This window comes from Rhagoletis pomonella, unplaced genomic scaffold (genome assembly GCF_013731165.1).
Source record: "Rhagoletis pomonella isolate Grant_MI unplaced genomic scaffold, Rhpom_1.0 Rhpom_scaffold_00001, whole genome shotgun sequence".
NCBI lineage: Eukaryota > Metazoa > Arthropoda > Insecta > Diptera > Tephritidae > Rhagoletis > Rhagoletis pomonella.
Window position 1 is genome coordinate 65595312 of NW_023458555.1, and position 18002 is coordinate 65613313.

Below are 18002 nucleotides of genomic sequence, written 5' to 3' on the forward strand. Positions count from 1 at the left end.
TCCCTATCCAACTTGGAAAAGGCAGAACAGACTTCGCGGTTTTTGTTACCGATGATGTCGATGTCATCGGCATAAGCCAGCAATTGCACGCTCTTGTAGTAAATTGTTCCTGAGCGGTTCAGTTCTGCAGCTCTTATTATCTTCTCCAACATCAGATTAAAGAAGTCACATGAAAGGGAGTCGCCCTGTTTGAAACCCCATTTTGTGGCGAACGGCTCGGAGAGGTCTTTTCCAATTCTGACGGAGCTGGTGGTATTGCTCAACGTCATTTTACACAGCCGTATGAGTTTTGAGGGGATGCCAAATTCAGACATAGCGGCGTATAGGCAACTCCTTTTAGTGCTGTCAAAAGCAGCTTTAAAGTCGACAAATAGGTGGTGAGTGTCGATCCTTTTCTCCTGGGCCTTTTCCAAGACTAAGGGCGGACATATCATTAAATCGTTAATAGTACCCGTTCAAGATGAGTCGAGGACTAATTGATCCCCACTAAGACTAGTTGTGACTAATGAATGCCATATTTTACCCGATTGAGAGTAATCACGGAATACTCTCTTTAGAGATTAGTCGCACAATTTTTTGCAGGGACATCACAGCGCGCGATTAGTGCATTATGTCATACCATGTATGTATGTGTGTAGGTGTTGTCACCCCTGTGCATGCTTTGTATACATATTGGCAAATCTAAAAAACAGGTAACCTTGGTGTTATTTAGCTTTATTTTCAATGTTGGAAACTATATAAAGCTGGTTGCTTTTGAATATAATTCATTGACGTATACTTGAAGCCTCAAAGAAAATTTGGATCAAGTTGCTGCATAACTTTTGAATTATAGGTGTTTAAATTTAAAAAAATAATGAAACCAAGTGAATTTTTTATGTATATTCTGACTTGAAATTCAATGGGCAAATAGCACTTATGTGTATACTTCATATGTAGTAGGTAAGAAAAGTGTGCATTTCAAAATAACGAAATGGCAAGTAAGTCAAAGTCTGTAACTCCACATTTCACCATTTTCAAAATTTTCAGTTTACCGCGTATAGTTTTTGAAGCATTTAATTTTAAGAACTTTTTAAGTATGTATTATATTCTACAAACAATTACGAAAATTTGATACCATAGCAAGGGGTGTGCTTTCAGAATAAACCAACTTTGAAAGATAAAATATTCTGCGATCTTGAGCGTAATTTTTATTCCAAAAATATGTTAATTGAAGGCACATTTGGAAAATAAGTCGAAACGATCTAAATATTTTTATAACTGCTAGTTCTTACAACGTTGCATATACCTGTAAAATGCTTCAAAAAATGTTCTCTAGAAGTGCGTAAAAACCCAGATTTAGTACTTTTAATTATGCTCCGTCTTGTAGTCAGAATATTTCGACCGTGGTATCAAATACATTTTTTTCGACAACAGTTCTGATAGTTGCTCTCACTTAATTGGAGCCTTTTAAATTCAATGGCGTCCCATTTTTGCCCGATTATTTCCACTTTTGGAGATAGCGGTGCTTGAAACTTTGCTTAAATTTGAACTATTTTATAAAAAAAAACTCCCTCAGTTTTGAAGATATTTTGCTAAAATTTTGCACATGCTTGTATTTTAATATTTCCTTCATATCTCATAAAATCATCGAAATCGGTTCATTCTAAAAGCTAGCTCCCATACAACTGATTGTCCAGAGACGTTGTTTTGCGTTATAACTCCTCCAATTAAGCAGGTAAAAATTTATTATAGGTTCACTTTAACATATAGCACGCATACAATTTATTATTCAGATATGAAGTTAGAGTTATAGCGCAAAAACACATATCTGAGTAATCAGTTGTATTGTGCACCCATTTCGATAATTTTAAGGAATAATTAAGGTAATATTAAAAAACCGTTATGTGCAAAATTTTAGCAAAATAACTTCAAAACTGAGGGAGTTATTTATAAAATAGTTAAAATTCAATGAAATTTTCAAATACCGTTATCTCGAAAACTGGAGCCAATCTGGTAAAACGGGGGATGCTATTGAATTTAGAACGTCCCAATTAGGTGAGTTCAGCTTTCAAAATCTTTGCTTAAAATTTACAACTTGAACAATGTAATTTGAACCTAGCTTATTCTTTTGTTTTCTATTTCATGTTTATTCCTCGTCTAACTTTTGAAGCACTTAATGAAAATGAGTTACACGTATATTAATCGATTTATTAAGATAAAACTAACAAAATGATATATAAAATATAGGTGTGCTCACAAATTTAAAAATTACATTTTTTTTTGGAGGGTGTACCTATTTTTTTTAGATTTCCCCATATACTTTCTTAATTACATATGAAAAAGCATCCGAGACGTTCAAAACGCCATCCGTGCAGTGAAAGATGCTTCATTTTAATACAGGCGTATTTGAAATGAATATTTCCATTATACGTAGTGTATGTATAATGGAAAAATCCATTTTTTATTACTTTTCACTTGATTTAAATACGAACATTTTTAAACGGTAATCAAATAAAAAAATTTAATTTTTACAACGCGTTTTTTTCTCAGTGTAAATTTTTTTTTGTAAAAGTCTAGCACTTTACCTAACCAGCGCAATATGAATCCACATTTCAAACTTCGTACAAAAATTATGAAATTTTGATTATGGCGCTGATTAGGTAAAGTCCTCAATATTTATAAAAAAATATAAACATTAAATAAACAAAAAAAATAGCCAAAACCAGTCAAACTGTCACTTTACTTAATAAGCATTACCAAAAGTATGCATGTCGGAACCAGGTCATAACTAAGCTGAAAATACAAATCTATTCGCCCTGCTTGGTTCAGCTTGATTCCGCTAGAAGCTATTTATAAAGACTTGACCAAATACTAGAATAGACGAGTGTTATATTAGCCGTCATCGATTCGCCATCAGTTAGCGAGTGGCGAAACGAACGAACTCAATGAGGTACAACCAAACTCGCTATCGTCTATCCGTGCTTGCTAACTTTGTTGTTGCTTTCAGGTGCAAAATTCTTCTTTAAGCGACCGGAGTTCAAACATAGCGAGCGAGACGTAGCGAATCGATGACGGCTATTATTTTACTGGCTGCCGCTTAACCACGAGCGAGTTTTCATTGCCTGATGGCAGTTACAGCCTAACCCTGCCTACCAAAAACCTAATAAAATATTAGCTTTGTGTCTTTACCTTTCTAAAAAATAATTACCAGAAAGAAGGAGAACGGGTAGATTGAGAGAATTACGCTCATGGAGCTAGCTAGCTAGCTAGCAGAAACTAGTAAGTAAATAGCTGATCGGTGTATTTGACAATTCAAAATATTTGGAGCAATTTTTTTAATCGCCTTTTGTATCTTAAAACTATTCATTATATATATATATATATACATATTGTAATATTTCATCAATATTTAATGATTCGCTAAGTTCTATTTTAAAAAATAACAAAAAAAATGGAGAAAGAAACAAATAAAAGCAACTTTACTTAACCTCGCTTTTATACGTTTCAACAGCTGTTTATTCATTTTGACAGCTATTAGCAGGAGAAGCAAAAAAAGGAGAGCATAAGAACGAGAGAAAGCTGCTAGTTTCTCCTAGATTTTTGGGCTAAGAAATGCTTTCCAGCAGCAACTAGTGGTAATTTGTGATAATCATCTGTAAAGAACCAAGGCTAATTTAAGAGCGGTCCACACGTATGTACATACATAAATACATATTGTCGTTTAATTTGCTGCCAAAAATTGTATTTACTCGCACAAGCTCTTGGCTTACTCTTTATCCATTCGTTCTGAAATATACTAGCCAGAAATGCGATTGCTTTATAAAAAAGAGAACCATTTTGAAATATGAGTGTTTTTACGCTGTAGAAAATAATTTATGCAACCTCACATACGACGTCTTGCATTATCTTGATAAGCGGTTTTGCATTTTGTTGATACGCGGTTTTGTACTTTAAACGAAGATATGTATTGTTTGGACAGCGATGGACTAAGTCGATTTATATTTACATACATACATACGTATGTACTACTTATCGCATTTTCATTGGCTCACTCAAATTGTTGAAAACTATCACAGTACTTGCGTTCTCGTACATAAAAAACTTATAAAGTAAAGAAAATTAAGAGAGCAAAATAGCATTTCATTTTGAGGGGAACCTTCAACTATCTTTTGGGAAATACCTCCTCACAAATTTATTTCCGTGAATAGATAAACAAATATGGGCTTTGTTAAATATTTGCTGTGCATAAAATGTAATAGCGAGTAAAGTTATTAATCGCACGATTTGTTCAGTTTATCTTTAGTAAATTTACTATTAATCTCCACTATGTATTTTGTACCATATTTTTCTCTAAAATATATCAAAATATATGAAATACGCTGAAATTTTTTTGGCCAAATTTGTCAGTTTTGGGCATGTTTATCAATAAAATGAAGATTAGATAATTTTGAGGGTACATTTGTAGGTATGTACATATGTATGTACCTCCAATCTTTTGTTCCACCTTGAGTTGCAGAAACATGGCTGTCGGGTAATTGCCTATGCAGACGATGTTACACTCATAGTTAAAAGTTACCTGAACTCGATGTGTTAACTGACCCAACCGTACCTTAACATAGTTTCTAAATGGGCTGCCAAAAGAGGCCTCGCAATCAATCCCAATAAGACAGAACTGGTTTTATTCACTAGAAAATATAAAATCCCCCGCCGCGGTGAACTTCTTCACGGATAGATCAAAACTGGACGGCAGGGTTGGTGGTGGGATCTTCTGTCGAGAGCAAACCATCAGCACTAAGTTCAGGTTCCCAGACTTCTGCAGTGCATTCCAGTCGGAAGTGGCTGCTTTCAAGGAGGCGTGGATTCACTACTCCGGAGTGTTATAACAGTCAGGGGAGGGAAGTGGCTATAAGAGCCTTTTGTTTGTTGGAGGGGCGCTCTAACTTGGTTAAGGAATGTCTGCTCTCTCTTTCGGTCGCGTCGGAATACTTCTATATCAGGCTTATTTGGGAACTGTGTGGCAGACGAATTGGCCAGCGAAGGTCCTCGTGAAACAATATAGCCGAATAAAGAGCGGCTGGGGGCCATTGATCGCTTGTGGTACACGCTTGGATAGATGGGCCTCATGTCAGCTCAGCGAGCGCTGGGCGAAAACCACGACATGCGTGATCGCAAGGTCCTTCTGGCCGAAGGCACTCTTCACACTCACAAAGCCACAGCTCTCACTTCTTGTGGGAGTTTTAACGCAGTAAGGCTGAACATACTTCCGGACCCCGTATATCGCAGTTGCCTGGAAGATGGCGAGGTGGAATCACCTCAACAACACAGTATATCAGTAGAAAAGGTTTTTGTTGTTGTGGCTGTTAATTTGGTCCCCATAAAGGACTTGAGGGTTGCCAGCAACTGTTTTGCCACATTCAGGGTGCTGTGCAGCAAAATAATGTGGTGAAAACTTTTAACATCGGATAAATGGCGAGAGAAATATTGTTATGCGCTTTATAAGTAAACATGGACGTAATAAAATGTTTTATACTTCAATACAACTAATTAGCGCTATTTTTGCAATTCGAAGTGATCTTAAAAATATTTGTAGTGAAATATGTACTTTATGAGTTAAATGGAAACTATCTTATGTGTAAAAATATATTCCGACTTACTTCAAATAAATGATGTAAAATGTTTTATATATGGATCTAATTTTAATAATAATATTTAGTACTTTCATCTACATTGCTTTTATTGTAAGTTTTCACGAGTAGTTGCAGTTTTCTGCAATTGTATCTGGCCGACTATACATGCTAAAGCTAAATAATTTCACAATTTCTACCCTATTAAACATTTATATTTTAATAAAATGTGATCAATTACTTAAGAATATATAATTTTCGATCAAACTATAACACTGAATGCTTGAGAAACAATTATTTAAATCAAATGATCAATAGTGAATTATGCATATTAACACTAAATAATTTCTAAGTTTCTACCGTATTATACGTTTATATTTCAATTTAATATGATTAATTACTTATTAATATATAAACTCCGATCAAACTTCACTACTGAATGCTTTACGAACAATATTTGAATCAAAAGATCAACAGTGAACGCACTCGGAGCGAATTTTGGAACACGATATAAAATATGCATGTTAAGACTAAATAGTTTCTCATAAGCTTATGTTTTAATATAATATAATTATTTACTGAAGAATATATTAACTCCGATCAAACTATAGTATTAATTATTTGACAAACTATTTAAATCAAATGATCAACAGTGAGCGCGCTCGGAGCGAATTTTGGAACACTTCATAAAATATTTACAGAGGAAGTACATTATTTGGTAGAGATCAAAATGTATTTAACAAAGTGTGATTGAATTTGACATTGCTCTCAGAAGAACCATCCTATAAAGTCAAATTGAAAAAAATTTGAACGAATTTTGAATCGTTTGTTTATATTTTTTTACATAATAGTATCTTAAAAGAGAGCCGCTCTGAGTTGTCAATAACACCTTGGGCCGTATGCATAAAAACTAAGCAATTACTTTTTCTTAGATTTTCATACCTTTCACTTAAATTTATTTGAAAAAATTTAGTGAAAGGTCTGAAATTTTAAGAAAAAGCATTTGCTTGGGTTTTATGAGTACGTCCCCTTGTTTAATACACCCATGATACAAATATTTAAAGGTAAAACCGCACAATTCGTCGGCCATCATTTACTTTTTGTAGTTTGTCTATTTTATAAAATTGAAATTTTGAGAGCAACTCAAATGCCAATTAAAGGTAAAACAAAAAACAAATAGATGAAAATATTGAAATTTTCATTTATTTGAGACTGATAATGAGAATGTTTTGTGAGATTGGAAATTTGAAAACATTTTTGTAATGTTAGCAAACTTTAAAAATGTTCAGGCTGCCTTTCAAAGGTTTTACCTTCAGATTTTTGTACCATGAATACACCTTGGTCAAGATATCACGAACAAGTTTTCCTTTATTTATTTTTACTTAAAATCCTTAAATATGTATCTTGATTTTTTTCTGTAGAATACGTAATAATTTTTTTTTACCGATTTAAAAAAAGGGAAGACAGTCGGATCTACGTAATCAGAACGACCTGAATGCGCATTGAAGTCGGTTGTATTTTTTGCTTAAAATTATCTGTTATTATTGAGATACAGTTTCGCTACTATTTAGAGATTTCTCGACATACTTTTTCATATTACTGTTATTTATTATTTTTCTTATTAGTCATGTATATGTTTAGGACTTACTGTGGGTGCTTTAAGATTCATTTTGTAAATATGTATGTACATATAAAAAACAATTGCAATATTTTATTTTAATTTATGAGTTTTATTCGTGTAATTTTTTATGTTTAATAGTTTTGAGAACATTTTTTGGTTCTGTCGATTCTTTTATTGCATGCCTTAAACTTTTTTACTTTAAGTTATAATGTTGAAGATATGCCTTCTGCCTTTGTCAAGCACTTAAGCTAGGTGCGAGAAATTGAGCATATGCGCGTAAGAGCATAGAGTAGGAATAGGGCTGTGCTGCCGCGATTCTCAAACATCTTGTCAAAGGAGAAAACATATTGGTGACGGAATCCATCGTAGTACAATTTTTCTTAAAATCTACGAAAAAGCGATCACTGAATCTGAACTGCTGCGTGTATTCAAAGCAAGCGCTGCGTTCGTAGCTACTCGAACTTAATAGCATTTTCGTAGATTTCACGAAAAATCAGACTACGATGGATTCTATGATAGCCTTGATTAGTTCGTGCGATTATGACTTATGGATCGATTATGGATGGGGACGGAACCTCAGTTGGGTTGCCGATGGACAGCGCCACTGAAATGAAAATGTTTTTTATCATGAATAGCAATAATTAAGTTTCATAAAGTTCAAGGTGGTACAATTTAAAAAAAAGTTGAAAAAAGAAATAAAGTATCTCAATCAAAAATTCCCGGCAGCCACAAAAACGCACTTGCCAATATAGCAACTTAGTTGCCAGCTTTCAGTTGCTAGTTGCCATCGGTAATACCATTTCAGCCACTGGCCAACCAACTGAAGTTCGGTTGTCCTCCGTAGTTGACCCATAAAATCGGAATCGAATATGCATGCACGTTCTGCTGAACGATAAATATTTTGTAAATGTGTGCTCTGTCCGCTAACGAATTCCAGCCATGTGTGAAATATCGTATGTGAAGCCTTCGTCTGACTTAACGATTGTCAAAGGCATGCCAGAAGATGTTTCATCATATGTTTTCGGCCATCGTCTTCTTCGAGTATGTTCATCGATACCAAAAACTTTACAACCTATATGTGGCAGCAGCCCTTAGTGTTTTTGCCAATGACATGGTACGACTGCACTGTTAATAACCAAATCAAGCCGCAGTTGCATTCACACGTGATACAATAGCTAGTGTCGGCAAGCTGTGGGAATGCCCAGGAGATGGCGTTTGTTCAGCTATCGAAATCATTACACCGACGGCGGTGGGCAGTTCTGCTGGAACATATTTACCACAGCAGTGGTTGCGGCGTTTTGTTCTACAACAATAGCCTGCAATGATGACATGTCATATAATGTCGACGAACAAAGATATAAAATTTAAAATGACTAACCTTATTCCCGGCCGATTTGGGAGACCACCCTTGATCACGACCTGAACGCATTTACCAAGAGGAAAAACCGCAGGGATTGCAGTAGTTCTTGCAATCACCGTTGATGATGCAGTGCTTGTAATTAATAGTCTGAAAATACAAAAAATTGCATTAATGAAATCTTATACACGTCAAATAAATAAATTTCAATAATTTGTTTACCATTTCACAAACCGAATTACCAAGAAATAGAAACTCACCGCGATGCGATACAGAAATAAAAACCAACAGGGCTGCATTTTCTTGGTAAACAACACAAGCGCTCAGAGCAAACTGATCCGCCAAATTATTTTGTGAAAAATAATAGTTGAAAAGAGTTTTTACACATGATTATCACATTAACTCATAAGTGCAAATTATTGTGATTATTTTTAGTTGCATATAATTGTATTACCTTAGACTTTTTTTTAATTGTTTTCTAATATTCATTCTTTTGGGACGCAAAAGCAACCATGCGCTCAATTTCTTGTGGGGAAATTTGGTCCCCATAAAGGACTTTCACCACGAAACAGCTACAAAAACAAAAACCTTTTCTACTGGTATACTGTGCTCAACAATACCTTCTTAGGTGCCCAGCGTTTGCAACGCTAAGGTTGAAGTACTTTGGCGCTCACATCCTAAATAGCCCCGAGGAGCTCTGGGGCATTGAGATTAGCCGAATTCGTAAACACGTAATCGGCTCGCGGCGTTTTATCGATAAAGTTTAGAGTGCGGCACTATAGGCAAAACACAAGTTTTTATTTAAAAATCGTAGATCTTCGGGTGGAAAAGAAATAATGGGATGAAAATTTTTTTTATCGTGAAGATAAATGATCATATACCCTGCCAGCCAAAAGTGGTGAAAAATCTGGTGAAACCGCAGGTTTCGGTCACTTCAAAACTGGTGACATTTGTATGGGCGGTGTGCAGATTGTCACCACTTTCCCCCTGTACGTGTGAGCCTTGTATCACTGTCGCACTCATTCAGATACTTCGTAAGGAAAACATATAGCTGCACTCGTCTAGCATTGCCCACTTCAGCTGGCGCAGGGTTGCATTCTCTTCACAGCGAATTCAAAATAACCTTAAAAACTTAAAAAAAAAAATCTTAAAATATTTTTTGATTTTTATTTTGCAAAATTTATTTTTCAAAATACATTGTTAACCTAATATAAATAGCTAGTAATCAATATTATGAATACAAATTACAATTAATATTAATAATAAAGATATTTTTACACACATATGTAGTTCCTGAATTGCTTATTATTACTACTACTCCTTTGCATATAGCTGTTTTAAAAAGTTGCAAAATTTCAATAAAAAGTTAAGCGATTTTAACAGTATTATAATCAAAAGAAAGGTAATCGATTTACCTTTCTTTTAATATATATTGACAGTTGAAAATCATTTGTACTGGTTCACAAAAATTTAGTTTTGTTAGAACTTTGCAAACTGTGACAACTTTTTCACTTCTTACATATAATGTTTTCAAAAGTTGCAAAATTTCTATAAAATAGCTAACCGATTTTAACAGTATTATAATCAAAAGAAAAGTAATCGATTTACCTTTCTTTTAATATATATTAACAGATGCAAATCATTTGTAATGGTGCACAAAAATTCAGTTTCGTTACAACTTTGCAAACTTTTACCACTTTTTCACTTCTTATATATACATGTTTTCAAAAGGTGCAAAATTTCTATAAAATAGTCAACCGATTTTAACAATATTATAATCAAAAGAAAGGTAATCGATTTACCTTTCTTTAAATATATATAAACAGTTGCAAATCATTTGTAATGGTGCACAAAAATTCAATTTCGTTACAACATTGCAAAATTTTACCACTTTTTCACTGCTTATATATAGCTGTTTACAAAAGTTGCAAAGTTTTTATGAAAACGTAAAGCGATTTTAACGGTGTTATAATCAAAAGAAAGGTAAACGGTTAACCTTTATTTTGATATATATTAAGAGTTGCAAATCATTTAGGGTGGTTCAGAAAAATTAAGTTTTCTTGCAACCTTACAAAATTTGACAAGTTGGACCTACACTTTGAAGGTGCTCCTGGCGTTGAAGGTGCTGAGGGCGGAAGGTACCCATGGTGCTCCTGGCGATGAAGGAGCTGAGGATAGAAGGTACTGGTGGTGCTCCTGGCGATGAAGAAGCTGAGGGCAGAAGGTTTTAATGGTGCTCCTGGCGATGAAGATGCAAGCGTTGAAGGTGCTGATGGTGAATCCCAAAACTGTAAACAAACAAAAATATCAATTCAATTTTATAAACATATAAAAAGTCTCAATACATACCTTAAGAATGTGACTAAAGTCGCTGGTGTTTTGCAGTCTAAAAGAAGAAATTACATTATAATTAAATAAAATTGTTAAATACGTATCCTTACCTTCAAAATTTCCGCAAAGTGACATTTCTTCACAGTATGTATACTGTCATCAAAACTCCGATGTTTCTAACTTGCTCGCTCTAACGCATAGAATTCTTATTAGAGTACGAATTCTTATCGGGTATGTAGCTCTAACAAAGGGACATTTTTTTGACAGTTCGAACAAAAAATTTGTAAGTGTGTGGGTGAGATGATCAAAAAGTTGTGAATGTGTTTGTAAATCGTTTGATTTTCAGGGGAAAGTGGTGAGCCGTGGCTGGCAGGGTAATGTATGAAAACTATAGAGAAGTTACAACAACAATAACCTAACCCTCAAAAGCCAGATTGGAAAAAGAAAAGCTTCCTTTAAACCAGACATGGGAACTTTTTTGCCCACGCAGTAGCGAAAGTGCGAGCGCGGGCTGGAGAAAGGGAAAAACAGTTTACGGGAGGAGGGGTATGAAAAGTTGCGAAAAAATTATTTATATCCCACCAACATCATGTTCATCGCAGTACGGCTGCGGTAATACTCTTGATAGAATACAAGATTGCGCCAATCGAACTGAGAGCAACTGGCCGTGACGTCAATAAATACCAGAATGAGCGAGCAAGACGAACTCGACAAGAAAAAGAGGAGTATTGCCAAATTTTGAATTTGAAAAAGCACCAAATTTTTATTGGTGTATTTTATAGACTTTATATGCATACATAATTTTATTGTAAGGATGCCGATTCAAATTAATAAAAATCAATGTTTCTTGCACGACGGTTGATTTCTTCTGGCATGATTGAAGGTACCGTCACATATTTTGTTGTCGCTTATGATTGTCACTGTGCCATGATTTTGTTTAAATTTTTGTAAAGTTGCTTACCACACTTACGATTGCTATGAATTTTGCTTCCATTTTTTTTAAGATTTTCTAATTTGGTGTCTTCAAACTAAAAACAAAAGCACCAAAAACGCGCCAAGCACCAAACTCAAAAATTTTCGCGTTTTGAATACCCACTAAATTTGGTGCGAAAAGCATGAAGTTGGCAACAGGGAATGTAAACAAAAGTATTTTATGACGTCAGCGATTAGGTGGATGCTGTCAAATCGAGGAAGAGAGGGTTAGCGGTCCGCGAATGGCGCGACCTTTATATTCTGGATCGTGATATCGATGTCAAATTTGCTCATATACAAGCATGGACAGAGAGTGAGCGCCTGCTTAAAGAGCGTAAGCATCACATGCAAATACATGCGAGAGCGTAACAAAGCGAAAGCAAATTCATTCAAACGTCCCAGCAAAACCAGCGTGACCGAAACTCCAACACAAACTCAAATTTTATGGTGTTAATAATACAACTGTAATAATTTTTCAACGGATTTCCATTTATTGTTTTTTTCTGCTAGCTATCTTTCACATATGAGTAAGTAGTCACGCTAATTTTTTCACATATGAGCAACCAGTCAAACTAATTGATTTGTTTGGCAATCAAAACAAAATTTTAAAAGAAAAGCAAAGTCGCCTGGGTGCCAAACTTCAAAACGCTTATTCGCTGTGAAAAATTTTGAATTCTTTGAGCGCGTGTTCTGTAAAGCTTTAAATTAGGTGTGTACTCGTACGCCCAACTATCTAAAGTTTTAGAAAACTTTTACTGGTTTTGCGTTCTCGTACCCAAAAAACTTGCAAAGTAGGGGAAATTGAGAGAGCAAAATGTGAAAGAGAGCTGCAAATTTCTGCTGGAATAATTTTTCCCAGCTAAAACTTGCAAGTAAGAAAATCAGCTGATCACAAACACATGTTTGTAAATAAACAAAAGAAAATATGGCCTTTTTGAGTTATTATTGCAATTTTTATTTTTAATGCTAGTATACAACTAAAAAGTGCGTAAATTTAATAAGCACAACATTCATTGAGTATATTTTTCGTTAATTTGCTATTAATCTCCAGTTTGTTTACTTTAGTATGTGCTGACTATGGTTGCCGTATGACATTTTTCGTTTGTACCATAATTTACCTTAAAATATACCAAAATAGATTTAAATGCAGCATGCTGAAATGTTGTTTTGCTGAAGTTTTCGGTTTTGGTGGGTTGATTGTTGAAATGAAAATTTTATAATTTTAAACCTACTATATTACATTTTATTGGTTCAATGATGGGTGTTTGGAGGAGATACTATTGTTTTTAATGCGTCACCATGTGATATCACAAATAATTATGAGAAAAATAACTTATTCATTCCGATATAATTAAATCGTATTTTAAAAAGGTTTTTCTTATCCAAAACTATTCAAATGTATAAAATACCTAATCGGAGGAAAATACACCAAGCAGAAAATAAATTGCCAAATTAATCACCAGTGGCAACTGTGATCAGCTGTTTCGAAGGTTGCAAGTTTTTGCAAATTTTGCGTTCTCGTACTTTTGTTGATATTTCGTCTCTTTGAGAGCGAATGCTGCTAAATTCTCAGAACTTTTGCTGCTGGAGAATTTTGTCCTCTCAATACGAGTACACACCTATTGTTTATATTCATTTATTTCAAACAAATATTTAAACCACATTGAACAAAGGGTAAGCTAAATTTATAAAAATGAAAAGAAGTACATTTTCTGATACATGAGCCGCAAAAAAAAGGCCTTTAATATAAGTGCGGCAAAATATGCAAAAATTGACGATTTGTTTGTGAAGACGCAATGAGGTCATAGTGCTGAGGGATTGAGCAGTTCAGCCTGCTTACGCGATTCGTCATGTGATCTTAGTGCTGAGGAATTGACCAGTTCAGCCTGCTCGCTCGATTCCTTATCTATGTCTGGTGATAGTAGTGAAAGTGAAGATATAAATACGGTAGAACCCAAAAATGCTAGAAAAGTGCTGGAAATAAAAGCATGGGTTTTGAGAAATAGGGTCTCGCACAACACAGTCACCGATTTACTTCAAACATTGCGGAAAATAGGATACACTGATTTACCTTTATTGGCAAAAAATCTTTTGGGTACAAGCAGAAAAAAGGTGCATATTCAAAAAATTCCAAGTGGAGAATTTCTGTATCGCGGGATACAAAATCATTTCAAGAAAAACTCGTTTCCTTTCCTTGAAAACAGAGACGTTGTGGCGCTTGATATAGGAATAGATGGCCTTAAATTATATAAAAACTCGAATAGGGTATTATGGCCAATTTTAGGAGCAGTAGTTGATTTTCCAAACGAAATACCCTTTACTATTGCATGTTTTTCTGGAATGGGAAAACCTTGGAATAGCAATGATTTTTTAAAAGAATTTTGCGAAGAAGTAGTTTTTTTAAAAGAAAATGGTCTACAGATTAGTATTAGAAAAAAATTTTAAATTCGATCATTCTGTTGTGATTCACCAGCTCGAGCCTTTGTAACAGGTGTACAGTCACACACTGGAAAAAACAGTTGCCCAAAATGCCATCAAGTAGGAAAATACCAGAATAGGAGAGTTTGCTTTTCTAAAAAATTACGTAACTTGAGAACCGATTTTTCATTTAAAAATAGAGTTGATCCTTCACATCATATTGCTCCTTTCAAAACCAGCGAAAGCGTTTTAGAGTCTGGGAATTTCAAAATGGTATCCCAATCTCCATTAGACCCAACGCATCTTATAGACCTTGGTGTTTGTAAAAAGCTGCTCCAATTACTGATCAAAAAAGGCAACGTCACTAAAATGAATGAAAAAATATGTTTTCTTTCCAAGTTTGTTCCTACTGAATTCGGCCGGATTTGTAGGAATTTAGACGAAATCAGTAATTGGAAAGCGACAGAATTTCGGCAATTCTTATTGTATATAGGGATATTTGTGTTGAAAGATTGTATTAATAGTGACCTTTACTATCATTTTCTCTTACTGCATGCGGGTGTGAGAATGCTATCTTGTGAAAAGTGCTTTAGAACTGAAGCAAATGTTGCCCAACAAATTTTAGAGGAATTTGTGGATATGTTTGGGAATATATATGGAAACCACTTAGTAAGTTTCAATGTGCATGGTTTACTGCATTTAACTGACTGTGCGAAGCATTATGGCCCTCTTCTAGATAGATTTTCAGCTTACAAGTTTGAAAATCACATGCAGTATTTGAAAAAGCTTATAAATAAACCTAATAAAATTCTGCAACAATTGTATTTAAGGCTAGAGGAAAGAAACAGTGTAAACGATGGAAGCAGTAAAATTTCAAAAATTGGGTCTTTTAATATAGACCATAAAAAGGAAAAAGACTGTTATTGTTTTAGCCGAAAGCTAGGCCCCATCAAAGTATTAAACATGTATGACGAACCAGGACATGTTGCAGTAATGGCGCAGAGTTTTCTGTGCATTGAAAGTTACTTTCAATTACCGGTGGAATCCTCATCTTCATTAGGCATTTTATTAGCTAGTGAATTAGATACGAAAGTAGTAAAAACCGAAAAAGATGACATTTCTTATAAATATTTTTGTATTCCACATGAGAGCAAATTTCTTCTTATTCCATTACTCATAATCTTTTTCATGAATTTTCAAGTTAGTTCAGTTCACTAGTCGAAACCATTCGGTTTGATTCGAGCCGTCGTATAATTTTATATTAAGAAGCGAAATGTTTGATACGGCCTAATTATTTTATTTTTTATTAGATGGATGCTATAGACCTATTTGACGAAAATCACTTGGAGGAATGTCCTGCAAAGTCATCGACGCCATTAAAAGGTATACGACTTTTATATAATTTGTTGTTTTCCTTTTTGATTTTTATGAAGATGAAGAAAAAAAGATTTAACACATCCGGTGCCTACGGTTCGGATACCAGCTTTTATACATCCGGTTTTTACGATTCGCAGACCAGCTTTTCAAAACATTCCGAATCCAATATGCCCACTGTAAACAATGGTATTCAACCCTTTAAATATATTTTAAAACCTTAACATATTTATTTACTGCATTTTATTTTCAACTTTTTTCCAGAGGTTTTATGCATACTTCAAAATATATCGGATCAACTAAAAGCCCTGACCACAAATATTATCAATTTGGATACCCGAGTTACTAACCTAGAAACCAAGATTGAAATTATTTGAAAGAAAATGTAAGTACAGAAAGATTTTTTTACGCAGTAATATCGTTACTAAAAATATAATTCATTCAATCTATTTTATGCGTAAATTTTGCAATATTTTCATTTTCAGATCATACAAAAAAGCGAAGAAATGGCCCAGTAAAAAACCGTACGCGAATGCAAAGTCCTCATAAAAAAAAATTCACCATTCAGTTTGTCGAATGACCGAGGAAGAGGTCGACGATCAACAAACGGAAATTGCTTCCACTTTACCACTGACAACACTAGAAGCTGCTTTCGAAGTTGAAGAAAAATTGAAGTGCCAACAGTATCTCGCCGGAATGGTTAGTTTAAAATTTGTTTGTTTCTACATTGTTGTATAAATTTTGGTTTATTTTCAGAAGCTGTTCGTTTCGAGAAAAAAAGTTGTTTCGGACAGTGTAGAAGATATACTGCGACACATGTACACTGACGACTTTTTATTGTTGTGCAATTGGGATGGAAGGAACGGCAAACAATCCTTGTCGCAGTTTTCCTTAGCATCTAACATACTTTATGGTACATTTGATATATACCTCACTTGAATTTATATGTTTATAACCAAACTTCTTTCGTTCTTTTTACAGATGCTTTTATGTTGCATGGATTTACATAATTTGAAAAGCAAATGAGAAAATCAATCGAGCTGAGCCACCACAGATCGAAACAGAAACAATATAGGAAAAGAAAAGCTGACGAAAATAGTTGCTCACAAGTGGCATAATAGCTTAATTAAAAAATGACACTGAAGATGGCACAACGCCGAAACCGGTTTGTCTCCAAACCAAATTTGATAAGGGATGACGGAAATTCGTTCCATAATACATCATACACCCACCCTGTCGGAAACAACAACAACCAAAAAGGAAGCTTAATTAAATTATTTTCGTTTTCAAGTTTTTAGTTTAAGGTCTTGTATCTCAAAGCATTCAAACGAATATCACGCATATGTACATATGTATGCATTTTAATTCTTCTATTTCGTGTGCTAATGTATGTATACATACCCTGCAGTGAAATCCCAAACTAGTCAGGAAAAATACTAGTTTAAAACTAGAATTCCCTGACAGCAACCGAACTAGTTCGAAAATGACCAGACTTGAACCAAGTACAAAACGATTGATTCATGCCCTGTTTTATTTGCCTTCGACAGTTTAATACATAAAGTTCATAAAATATTATAACTTTTATTTGGGTATGTTGTAAACCATTTAATCGAATACGTATTCAATTATACCAGGCCTGTTAAATAATGATTAATATTCATAATGATTATTAATTAAAGCATGTTTTTTTTGATAACCGTTTAATGATCAAATACCGATATTACCACCTTTTTAATGATTAATAATTAATTACTTAAAAAAATGTTAATTAATTCATTAATTTTAATTACATCACTATTTTGTTATTTTTGATCATTTTCAATTATTTTAGACTTTTTTTAATTACACGATTAATATAATTATTTGATAAATTTCTGTTATCAATCAACAAGCCAAACTATACACAAAAATTAACTAGCTGCTTGAATTACTTATTTATTTTATTCTTATAAAAATCTCAAATTTTAAACATTAATTATTACTTTTATAAATTTTCAAAAATAACAGACTGAAATGGGCCAAATTAGTGAATTTAATTTATTTTCATGAAAACTTTAATTTTTATTTTAGTTCACTCAAAAATGATCTAAAGAATTCATTTTATTTTTAACTAAAATGTTTTCTTTTGCATATTAAATATTATTGAAAAGGATAAAAATATAGTATTTATTGTACCCGAAACCTTTTACTTTTAATAACATTTAACGAAAAATGCATTCAAATTTATATTCAAAAGTTTGAAATATATACATATGTATTTTTTTGCTATTATATATTATAGTGTACTTAAAAGCTTTTATTGTATATTCATGAATTCATTTTATTT

The 18002-nt window shown here is 33.7% G+C and overlaps 2 long non-coding RNA genes across 2 annotated transcripts; one reads left to right on the top strand and one right to left on the bottom strand.

The window, feature by feature from the left end:
* Positions 1–7389: 7389 nt before the first annotated feature.
* On the bottom strand, positions 7390–9374 carry LOC118751877. Its single transcript, XR_004994606.1, has 3 exons — positions 8804–9374; positions 8603–8731; positions 7390–8540 (listed from the first exon to the last, which is right to left on the bottom strand). It is a non-coding gene; the product is annotated as an uncharacterized LOC118751877 (long non-coding RNA).
* Positions 9375–15611: 6237 nt separating this feature from the next.
* Positions 15612–16585, top strand: LOC118751883. Its single transcript, XR_004994607.1, has 5 exons — positions 15612–15685; positions 15736–15865; positions 15941–16061; positions 16162–16375; positions 16433–16585. It is a non-coding gene; the product is annotated as an uncharacterized LOC118751883 (long non-coding RNA).
* Positions 16586–18002: the final 1417 nt, after the last annotated feature.